This window comes from Natrix helvetica, assembly GCF_964273705.1.
Source record: "Natrix helvetica genome assembly, chromosome: 1".
In the NCBI taxonomy this organism is placed as follows: Eukaryota; Metazoa; Chordata; class Lepidosauria; order Squamata; family Natricidae; genus Natrix; species Natrix helvetica.
The window spans coordinates 324,007,297-324,019,550 of record NC_138548.1 but is presented as its reverse complement, the minus strand read 5'-3'; the positions used below and the strand labels follow the sequence as shown (position 1 = coordinate 324,019,550).

General features: G+C 43.8%; 1 pseudogene across 1 annotated transcript in view; it reads left to right on the top strand.

The window, feature by feature from the left end:
* Window positions 1-12,254, top strand: part of LOC309399653 (contactin-6-like) — a 163,131-nt pseudogene that overhangs the window by 146,193 nt on the left and 4,684 nt on the right. Inside the window, exon 18 of the transcript in view lies at window positions 32-217. The product of the transcript in view is annotated as a contactin-6-like (transcript). The remainder of the gene's footprint in view (window positions 1-31; window positions 218-12,254) is intronic.

Sequence of the window (12,254 nt, the reverse complement as noted above, 5' to 3'; positions counted from 1 at the left end):
AAAATTTCTGTCTTTGTTTTTTAAAATTTAGGTCTTATATTGGATGAATGATTCCAAAGACTCAACAACTGGGAAAATAAGAGTCATGGCAATGTAACAGCAAAAAACATTACCAGTCTTAAGACCAATACCATGTACTTTGCCATAGTGAGGGCTTACAACACAGCTGGAACTGGTCCATCCAGTGTTCCAATAAATATAACTACAAAAAAACCACGTGAGTATCTTCAGTTACTAATGAATGAAAAGCACAAGTGCATTTGCCTCACAATAAATGCAGAACCTTGCCAGCTAGTATAACAACAAGCAAAACATTACTTGAAAAGCAAGCTATAACATGGATTCCTAGTTACCATAAATGGTTAAAATCAAAAGTACCTTCTTTTCTTCCAGATAATGCTTGTACTTTGTGAATTATCAAATATATTTTGTGTTGGTCAGGTTTTTTTTGAATGAAATCTTCCTGTCTGTTCATCTATGTCTTAGGCATCTATTTCCTAAGTACAGTATAGCAAGGAGAGTATAGCAAGGAGAGTATAGCAAGGAGAGTAAATGTGTATCCCTGGGGAAGGGCAAATTATGAAACTAATAGTGTAATCTTCACTCATTTTTGTATTATGATGTTGCACAGATGAGAGAGGGAGGGAGGGAGGGAGAAGTCTATGTCATAAAGCTCATTTCTTCATTGTGACCAAAACCATTAGATTCTGCAGATGCCTTGGTAGCACATTTTCTGATTCACATAAAACAAAATAAATCAATATCTTAGTGTTTACATTCACACTTAGTTTCATGCACTGCATAATTTGGGAATAGAAATAACAATTGTAAACAAATGCTTTTTCAAAAAAAAGGAAATAGTCATTTTTTTTTTCATATTGAAGGCTTGATCACATTTACATCTGGAATTTCTAGCAACCTTGAGTTTAAAAGTATGTTTCCTATGTTTGAAATTTCAGCATCCAACAATAATAAGATAAAGAAAAAGAAGCAGAGCTTTGGCCTATGGGCATGCACTTATTTTATTATTGATAAACAGGAGAAAATGACTGTTGCTATTTCATTATAAGCAAGTATAAGAAATTCACCATCTATGAAGGAATTAGGTGCGTTTAAATGCATTCATTTCAGCTGGCTTTGGGGCATTATTTGCCAGGCTCTTTTAAGGTGTTAATGAATTCATATTGGTTTTCACTGGCATAACATAAGCTCTATGTTTTACCTTGGATTGGGTGGCTCTTCATCATTCAAGGCTGGTACAAAAAAATGAAGGATTTTTTTCTGCTTGATAAGCAGCTAGCAGCTATGGCCAGGAAGACCTTCGCACAGGTTTATCTGGTGTACCACTTGAACCCTTTCCTGGATCAGAGGGCTATTTAGGCAGACAGACAGGCAGGCAGGCAGTCATTATTTCAAGGCTTGACTCCTACCACTTGCTGTACCTGGGATTGCCCTTGAAGACATCGAGAAGATTCAACATCACTGGCATTATGCCAGTTATGGAGATGTTTTGATATGCTCGTGCTCATGTAGCAAACTCCATTGGTTATCAGTTTGCTTCTGGGTGTGGTTCAATAACAATAGTAATAGCTATTTATGGCCACAGTGATGGTTTGGTAATGCTTAAAGATGCTGTAGCAATAGCAATAGCACTTAGACTTATCTACTGATTTACAATTCTTTACAGCCCTCTCTAAGTGGTTCACAGAGTCAGCATATTGCCCCCAACAATCTGGGTCCTCATTTTACCCACTTCGGAAGGATGGAAGGCTGAGTTCAACCTTGAGCCTGGTGGGATCTGAACTGCCAAATTGGAGGCAAGTAGCAGAAGTAGCCTGTAGTACTGCACTCTAACCACTGTGCCACCGAGGCTCTAGATTCAAGATGTTGTTTGCTGCCTATAAAGCCATACATAGGTCCTAGTTACCTGAGTGACCACGTGTCTCCAATAGCATTTACTTGACCACTTAGGTCTTGTGGGATTGGTATTCTTTCTATTAAGCAATGTCAACTTTTGAGACACCAGAAATGCATCTTCTCTGCAACATTGTGAGATTTTCCCTGCAATTGAAATATTCTCTCACTCTACTAGTTTTGAGTGGCCCTGAAGACATGGCTTTTTACCAATCCTTTGGTGATAATGATTGATGCTCCCTTTACTTCTTTGTTCCCATATGGATTTGTCTTCTCTGCTATCTTTGCTTCTTTTGTTCTTTGTTGGGTTTTTTGGTGTGTGTCTTCATTCTCAAATGTTTTAAACAATTTGTAGAGTGCCCAAAATCACTAGGTGTTGGGAAGCAAATTTATTGTTTTAATTTATTGAAAAATATGAAATTACAGCGGCCAATTCTTTAGTTGGTGTTGGCCTTAATATGCACAGAGTTCTTCCGAAGAGCCTGGATGTCACAATGTATTGGGGTAGTATATATGTGGATCCAAACAGTATGAATTTTTGTAATCAACAGGTGGAAATGTTATGAATGTCCATTTTTTTGGTATGATACTCAGTCTGTCTTTATGAATGTTATGAATGTCCAATTTTGGGGGGATATGATACCCAGTGCGCCTTTAATCATCACAACTGCCATAATCTTTCAATTTTGATTTTCAAATCTTGTTACTTTATTTTCCCCTCCAATTCTTTATCCTCTAACAATCTCCTGGTACTGTAACATCAATCAGCCACAGTTACATTTGATGGGTTATAAGCCAAGACTTTATCAGTTTGTATTTAGAAATTCGACAATGTTTTAACCTTGTCATTTTCAATTATTATATCTATATTCACACCAATTTATACTTGCTGGCTCATGATATTTTTTATTTTTTTATTTATTTTATTATTCGTATTTATAGACCGCCCCCTCTCCCGAAAGGGACTCGGGGCGGTGTACAGTCACTAAAATGCGTTATAAAATACATACATAAAACAGTTAAATAATTAAATACGTAGGTGGAGGAGGTTACAAGACTGTATATAGAATAATAAATATAGTACATTAAAAACTCTAATAACCCAAGAGTTAAAATATTACCCAAAATTACCCATTAAAATATATCCATCGGGAGGTAAAAACTAAGAATGTGCCAGGCCAGCTAATCGAAACAGGTGAGTCTTTAATTTTTGACGGAAGGAAGGGAAGTCAGTGGTAGTTCTAATGTCGGGGGGGAGGTCATTCCAGAGGGCTGGGCCCATCACAGAGAAGGTCCTACCCCCAGGCGTCGCCCGCTGGCACTGCCTAGTGGACGGCACCAGTAGTAGTCCCTCCCTGTGAGAGCGGATTGGTCGTAGGGATGTGTGCGGGAGGATACGATCCCGCAGGTAACTGGGTCCTGTGCCATGGAGCGCTTTAAAGATGGTAATCAATACCTTGAAACGCACCCGAAAAACCACAGGTAGCCAGTGCAGCTCGCGCAGGAGAGGTGTCACATGGGAGTATCTTGAGCTCCCCATAATCACCCACGCGGCTGCGTTCTGAACTAGCTGTAGTCTTCGGATGCATCCCAAGGGAAGCCCCATGTAGAGGGCATTGCAGTAGTCCAGGCGAGACGTCACCAGCGCTTGAGTGACCGTGCGTAGGGCATCCCGGTCCAGTAGGGGGCGCAATTGACGCACCAGGCAAACCTGGTGGAATGCCCCCCTTGCCACGGCTGCCACATGGTCATCCATAGACAGCCGGGCATCTAGGAGGATGCCCAAATTGCGCGCCCGCTCCACAGGGGGGAGTTGTTCACCCCCTATGGCCAGCGATGGAATTAGCTGGCTGAACCGGGGTGCCGGTAGCCACAGCCACTCAGTCTTGGAAAGGTTGAGTTTGAGTCTGTTGTCCCCCATCCAGACCCCGACGGCTTCCAAACACCGGGACATCACTTCGACAGCCTCGTTGGGGTGGTTTGGGGTTGAGATGTACAGCTGCGTATCATCAGCATACAGATGGTATTCAACCCCCAAACCACGGATGATCTCCCCCAGCGGCTTCACATATGCGTTGAACAGGAGGGGCGAGAGGACCGACCCCTGCGGCACCCCACAAGAGAGTGGCCTCAGGGTCGACCTCTGCCCCCCTGTCAACACACATTGCGTCCGGTCAGAGAGGTAGGAGCCGAACCACCGTAGAACGGTGCCTCCGACTCCCATCCCCCCCAGCCGGCACAATAGGATACCATGGTCGATGGTATCAAAAGCCGCTGAGAGGTCTAATAGGACCAGCATAGAGGAACAACCTCTATATCTGGCCCTCTAGAGATCATCAACCAACGCGACCAAGGCTGTCTCCATGCTGTGCCCGGGTCGGAAACCGGACTGGCGTGAGTCTAGATATTCGGATTCGTCGAGGTGTCGCGGAAATTGCTGCGCCACCACATTCTCAACAACCTTTGCCAAAAAGGGAAGGTTGGAGACTGGACGGTAATTAGCTAGTTCCGTTGGGTCCAGTGAAGGCTTCTTGAGAGGGGCCTCACCACCGCCTCTTTCAAGGCGGTTGGCAAGGATCCCTCACCCAACGAAGCGTTCACCAGGCCCAGAAGCCAGCCTCGTGTCGTCTCCCAGGATGCCAGTACCAGCCAGGAGGGACACGGGTCCATTGAACATGTGGTGGGTCGCAGCCGTCCACGTAACCTGTCCAAATCCTTGGGGGCAACAGAGTCAAACTCTTCCCAGAGTGGCCTCACAAGACTCGCTGTTGACGGCTCGTCCGGTCCACTGAAGGGGGCCCATCCGCTCCGGATCTCAGCGACTTTGTCCTGCAGATATTCCCCAAACTCCTCTGCTCTTCCCTGCAGGGGTGCCCCCTGCGTCCTCTGTGATAGGAGGGAACGGGTCACCCGAAACAGGGCGGCAGGGCGGTTATCGGCGGACGCAATAAGGGCGACACAATGTCTACGTTTGGCCGCCCTTAATGCCACATGGTAAGCCCGCAAGTAGGCTCTTACCTGTGCTCGATCAGTTTCGGAGCGTGAGGACCTGCTCTCTAGACGTCTCCTGTGGCGTTTCATCATCCTCAGCTCCTCGGTAAACCAAGGAGCCCGGGTGGATCACTGCCGCAGGAGACGTCGCAAAGGCGCAACCTGGTCCAAGGCCCCAGCCGCCGCCCTATTCCAGGCAGCCACTAGGTCCTCCGACCGGGAGCGGGTCAGGGCTATAGGTATTGGCCCAAGCTACGTCTGGAATCTATCCGGTTCCATCAGGTGCCTGGGGCGGTACCAGCTTAGACAGTCTGGTTCCGCCTCCTCGCGGTGGGAGGTAGCGCCAGGGAAGTTCAGCCAGAGAGATGAGTGATCAGACCATGACAGGGGCGTGATGACTAAATCCCCCATTCCCAGATCACTCGTCCACTGCTCAGATACGAAAACAAGGTCCAGTGTGTGACCACCTTCGTGAGTGGGGCCCTGAACTAATTGGGTCAGGTCCATGGCCGTCATGGAAGCCATGAACTCCCGAGCCACCTCAGAAGCCTCTCCCGTCGACGGCAAGTTGAAGTCCCCCATAACCAGAAGCTTGGGGGTCTCAACTGCCGTTTCCGAGATCAGCTCGAGGAGCTCGGGCAGGGCTGCTGATGCATAGCGAGGAGCCAAGTATACAATCAGCAAGCCCCACTGCCTCCCTGGGCCCCATTTCACACCAAGGGACTCACACCCGGGTATCTGAGGAACAGTGAACTCTCTCGGCTCCAAACATTCCCGAATAACTACCGCCACCCCACCACCCTTACCCAGGGCCCGGGGCTGATGAAATGCCCGGAAACCCGGTGGGCACATTTTCACAAGGGGCAAACCGCCCTCGTGGCCCAACCAGGTCTCCGTTATCCCTGCAAGGTCTAGCTCCCCCTCTGAGATCAACTCATTGATGAGGGGGGCCTTGTTAATCACAGACCTTGCATTGCAAAGCATCAGCCGCAGGCCCTGGCTCTGTAGCTCCTGACCACCCAGACTGCGGGGGTTGGTACAAACGACCGGGCGTAGCCAGCAGCCACGGTCTCCCAACCGACCTTGGGATCTTCTCCTGTCCTCGCATCCCCCTCTCCCCACGACCGTTGTAATAAAACAACCCTCCGTTGAAATGACCTTTTCTTTCCCCCGCCCACCTCGTTCCCTTCCTTCCTGGACTCACCTGTTTGCCTGGCACTGGCTTCCCTCCCAGTCTGATGGACCCTCCCCCCCGCCCTGGAACCCCCTAAAAAAGAAGCAAAACATTTAATTAAAAAACCCCTTAGCTTCCGTTTCCTGCACCTCTCGGGGTTGACAAACCCGTCATCGAGGCGGGCCCTTGAGAGAGCCAAGGGCCATGCCTGCGAGAGAGGGGCCTCCCGCAGGCAGAGCAAGTCTGACCTCAGGTAAATTGATATAAGAATCCAGTGGGGTTAAGGTGCTGCAGATGGTAACAAAGTCAGTAAGGGGAGGTAAGAGGCAGAATCCTGTTCGTAATTGGGTGAGGATAGGGGGGGGGGGCAGATAGAAGTCCAAATGTCCAGATGGTGCAGGCATAATAGAGGTGGCAAAGATGATAAACGATGATAAAAGATGACAAAAGTGGGTGAAAGCCCTATATGGTCCCGAGTGGGCATAAGATAGTCCCAGGTGAGCATGAGCTCATGGACAGAAGTCTAGGGTCCTCAGTGGGTGGGGGGGCATTCTTAGCCTAGGCCTGCTTGATCCAGGCACCACTCTGGCCTCTCCATGGCCCTAGGCCCGATCTTCCGGTAGCTTCTGCTGTTCTGGACCACCCCCGGCCATCGTCCTGTAACTCCAGACTCTGTCCTGGCTCCCTCCCAAAAAGCCCAAAAACTTCATATTCCAGGCTCTCACCCAGCATTCCAATATCCTGATGTTAAGCCTTTGGCGTCTTCTTATTAGTGTTGGCTGGTCTGCAGGCGGGGGGAGCCACCAGGGGGCACTCGGAGATAGCAGATCTTCAGCAAGGCCCCCTGGCAGCGGCGTCTCCTCTCCCGTTCTTCTCATTGCCGCCGCTGCCGTCTCTGCTGTTTACTCAGCTGCTCAGCTGCTCAGCTCCATTCTGCTCAGCCAGTCCCGGCCAGTCCCGGCCCTGCCAGTCACTCTCACGGCCGTCTCCTTACTCCCTCCGCCATCGCCTGCGCCAAACATATGCACGCCGTCGCCGTTCCTCTTCCTGCCTTCAGCCCCGGCCCCCGCATCCATTTTCCAGCCTCTCACCTCTCTCCGGCCTCTCTCCAGTCTCCCCGGCCTCCCCGACCACCCTGACGGACCGAAATAGGTCCAAAGCAGGCCAGGGTGGTTCAGCAGTCCGACTCTTGGCCCTCGGATGGAACGAGGGCCGGCAGCAACCCCCTTCCCCCCATTGGGGCTCCGCTACAGTTCCTGGAGCTCAAGAGGCGACCGTCATCGCCGGAAGCTCCTCCTCCTCCTTTTGAAGATGTTCTACTGAATCATTTTAACAACTGTGTCATGTGCTATTCCTAAGCAGTATATGATCTACTGCTTCTTCTGGTTCTTTGAAAAATCTGTACCTTGAATCATTTGATCATTTTTTTAAGGTCTAGCCTTAAGTGTGTTAGTTTGAGTAGCTAGCTGTTTTTTTAATGTTCCAGTTGCAAGTCACTGCTAGGTTTTATCTTTATCCACTTTCCTCTGGATCTTTTGCAGAAATCAACCATGTAATGATTTTCCTTGCCAAAAATTATGTTCTTGTGTTTATTACACTATTTCAATATTCACATTTGGTTTCCAGCACATATAGTAAGTTCAAATTTTTCACTTGCATCAATGTTGTTCTTGGCTGTCTGTTACATATTCAGCCAATGCATGTTTTTCTTCTTCTATAACTTGTTTGACCTGAAGTTAATTTTTCCCTCCCATTTTGTGAGACAGATATAGTTTATCAATATCACTACATGAATGTAATGCACAATGAATAGTCATCCGTTTTCTTGTTTTTTGGCCCAATTTTCAGTTCAGCTTGCATCCAGTTAATAATATACTTTCCTGAAAAAGGGGCTAGAAAGAGACTCAGGCTGACCTATCCATTGATCCATGACTGGGATATGAAAGGGAGGAGAAGCAGATGTCTATAGTTCTATTAATTCTATTATTTCCTGATGAGAATATCAAAGGGCTTGAAAGTACTTATAACTTTCATGTCTAACAAAATCACATTGAAATTGGACTAGGATATTTTGTGAACAATTTAGACAGAAGAAACCTAAAAACAGGGAGATCCAAGTTTTATAATGCCAACATTTCCATAGTCAGTTTCCCCCCTTGATTCAGTATAATTGGACACACATGAAAGCTAGAATGGTGTTTACAATTCTCTTTGGTGGGTGAAAGTGTTCTTTCCATTTATCTTCCATTAAGTTGATAGGCTACTGTTAATCATGTCCATTCATGGTCTTCTTTAGGTTAAGAGATTGGCCCCCAATAAATATAGTTACACTCACTGGAATATCACTTTCCCCTTTTTTGTTTTAACTCTTTTTCTTTTTAGGTTACGTATAGAGACATGGCCTCTAATGCAAAGGTAAAAGGTACTTTGTGGTTTGTTACACACACACACACACACACACACACACAAACACACACACAGTGTGTGTGTGTGTGTTTTCATAGATTTTCACGAGTGCTGGTCTTGTTGTATTTGGGTCTTTTCCCATGTAAGTTTGAGATTGTCTTGGTAACATTTTGGCGAGGTCTCACTCGCCATCTTCAGGCTGGTGTTTTCCCGCTTAAACTAATTAAATTAAGCTGGAAACAATAGCCTGAAGATGGGAAGTGAGACCTCACCGAAACGTTGCCAAGACAATCTCACTCTTACATGGGAAAATACCCAAATACAACAAGACCAGCATGTATGTATGTATGTACGTATGTATGTATGTGTGTATGTGTGTATGTATGAAACAACTAAGCTTTATATCTGAAAATGATTACAATATTTCGGCGCATCATTTAATGTTAGCTTATTTTTTTTTACTGTTTTAGATGGAGAAAATACTAAGGAAAGAACTAGAATTGGATTGTGACATATATACCATGTATTTCCTTTTACTACTGGGGAACTTTACTGAGAGATTTTATTTATGAAAATTAACAATGTTACAACCTGATATGGTCTCTGTCAGTAGTGGGATTCAACATTTTTTACTACAGGTTCTGTGGGTGTTGCTTTGTGGTCATGGCAGGGAAAGGATACTGCAAAATCCCCATTCCCTCTTCATTCCACTAACCTGCTTTCCAGCTTCACTCTCCTGTTCAGAACAACAAAAGAAGATAGGCTGGGAGGCAGTGGGGGCAGGGCCCAGCCTATTTGCAGGTTCTCCAAACTACTCAGAATTTCCGCTACCAGTTCCCCAGAACCTGTCAAAATGGTCTGAATACCATCTCTGGTCTCCTTGCCATCTCTGAATAATAGCAGAATTAGCTCTTTGTTATTCACAAAAATAGATTAACCACAGGAATAGATTATCTCTCTTTCTATCCCGCTTCTTTCTATCTATCTATCTATCTATCTATCTATCTATCTATCTATCTATCTATCTATCTATCATCATCATCATCCATCCATCCATCCATCCATCCATCCATCCATCCATCCATCTATCATCAACTATTATATATCCATCTATTGTCCTTTGAGTCAGTTTCTTCTAGTGCTTAAGGCATAAGACTGGAAACCAGAAGACTGTTAGTTGTAATCCTGCCATAAGTGTGAAAGCCAACTGGGTGATTTTGGGCCAGTTACTCTCTCAGACCATGATGTCAGGCTTGGTGACAAGCTGTTGGTCAATTCCTGTTGCAATTAATGGACTAATATTTGATTGATCTGAAAAAAGTAGACCATGCACTTGCAGTAAAATGTGAAGAAAAAAATATATTGTTTCATCTATCCCATGGAAAGAATATGTAAAAAGTGGGCAAAAAAGGTCAAAAAATGAGTTTTATATTAAGACTAAATCTATGATATTTTAATGAAGAATACAGAAGTGTGATTCATCAATCAATCAAGTCTAGATGATGATGATGATGATGATGATGATGATGATGATGATGATGATGATGATAAATGTGAAGCATTTGTGGATTCATGTAAATATCTATGGAAGTTCTCAGTCAGCCAGGTCAGGGATGCCCCAAAGCTGCTGTTCAAAAGGTTACTGAACTTTTGGGAGGTTTTTCCTTGAAAACTTATGTAATTTGTCAGCTGCAATTAATAACTGATCAGGAGGAGTAATGTGTTGCTATATAACCAGGCAACCAAGAAATATGTATTGCATATAAGATACTACATAAAATGTTCCACCTTTCTTCCAACTGCATGGCATTTGAGAGTTCTAAGTTATAAGGGTAATTATGTGAAGGAAGAAGCAAATATTATCCAGATCCATGGAGGAAAGCATTGAATAATTGATAGGAGCTTCACAGGAATATTGTAGTGACTGAGATTATGCTTGAACAGGGTAACTGTGTGTCCTAGCTCTGGAGGAAGATCTCTTCTTTTTCATCCAATTGCAGTTAATATTAAGTGGCAAGCAGGAAGTTTACCCATAGGCTATAGCTGGATGGCATCAACAAAAATAACTTGAGCGTAGTCTGTGTTCTGTTTTATTTTTCTATCATCTAGATAATAGATAGATCTGCATTTAAACAAGACACACACAGAGACACACACACAGAGAGAAAGTCAGTGTACACATGGGAGTGACTCTTATGTTTTGCATTGAACTTTGTGTAACTGTGTATAAAACTATACATTTTCTTTATTTAAATATTATGCAAGCAGCCATCCTATGCCAAGTTATCTACTATGAGATTCATGAATCTGAAATATTTATTTTGTCAGTCAACCTTATCCTTGGGGGAAAAACATGTACAAACTATGAATTATATAATTTGAGCCAATATACTTTTAAAATTAGTTATAAGCATTCTTTTTCTTTCTTTTTCTCCCAGCTGTAAACTTGTGGTCAGTCTTCACATGGACAAAAAGGAATCATTTTAATGGCCATTTTGGCTAATTTTATCTTATCCAATTTTATAAGGTTTTCAGAAAACCTAAACTTAGGAATGTAAGAATGTATGTAGGAAATGCTCCAAATACATTAATAATATAAATATCTAGAAATTTACAAAAAGCCATGCTGTTTTGATTTCAGTTGTTGGTACAAATGATCAAATAAAAGTTTGGACTAAATTAATATTGGTCTGGATCCGAAGAAAAGGCAGACACAATTGCATAAGGAAACTAGCATTCATGCAGAGTTTGGAAGGAGGTAGATTCAGAAGACTTTGTTATTTCAGGCTTATATTAAACCATGAAGGTCTGAGCTACTTTCATGTCAACTTACATCCATCTGTAGGAGACTTCCTTCTGCTACCTACACTGATGTACCAATCTTTTTCCTAGAAGGCAAAATTTCCTACACAAACAAACAAGTTCCTCTTCATTTATATTCCAAATATTGACCACAGAAACAACAGGCAGAGCTTGCAGTCATTGTAAATTGTTTCCCTCCTTAGTTTCACAGCTGCATGGATTAGCAGGAAACACTTCTTAGATCTGCCATGCTTACATTTAGTAGTATAGTTCCATATTTTTCTCCTAGTTAATTCTTTACCAAGATGTTTTTTTAAAAAAAATCTCAGTACTAAAAGAGACCTAGCTAAATCCACAGTATGCCAAGTGAGAATTGTCCAGATTCAATCAATCAGAAGAGAGCTGGAAGGGACTTGGAGGTATTCTAGTTCAACCCCTGTCCAAGCAGAAGACCCTGTACCATTTCAGACAGATGGATGTCCAGTCTTTTCTTAAAAACCTTCATTGATGAAGCCCCTACAACTTATGAAGGTAAACTGTTCTACTGATTAATTGTCCTCACTGTTAGGAAGTTTCTCCTTAATTCCTGGTTGCCTCTCTCCTTGATTAGTTTTTTAAATCCATTCATTCTTCTGGGACAATCAGAAGAAGCTATCACTTCTTGCCATCATGTCCAAGCATGAATAAATGCTATCAGTAAGAGAAAAAGCCAGGAATGAGAATGAAAAAAAATCCCCATCAAAGCAGGTGAGCTCAGTAATACCTTCTGCTCTTATAGATATTGACAGTCGAAGGGTATGTGAATCTCTTAATGAAACCCAACAGCTGGATACTGAAAGATTTAACTGCCAAATTGTGGGCAATAATGATATAGTTCACATATATTTGTGCAATTTCCATATCAATAATATGTCCTCAGTTCTGAACAGCCCTAGAAACACCTTACACAATAAATACAATTTGTAAT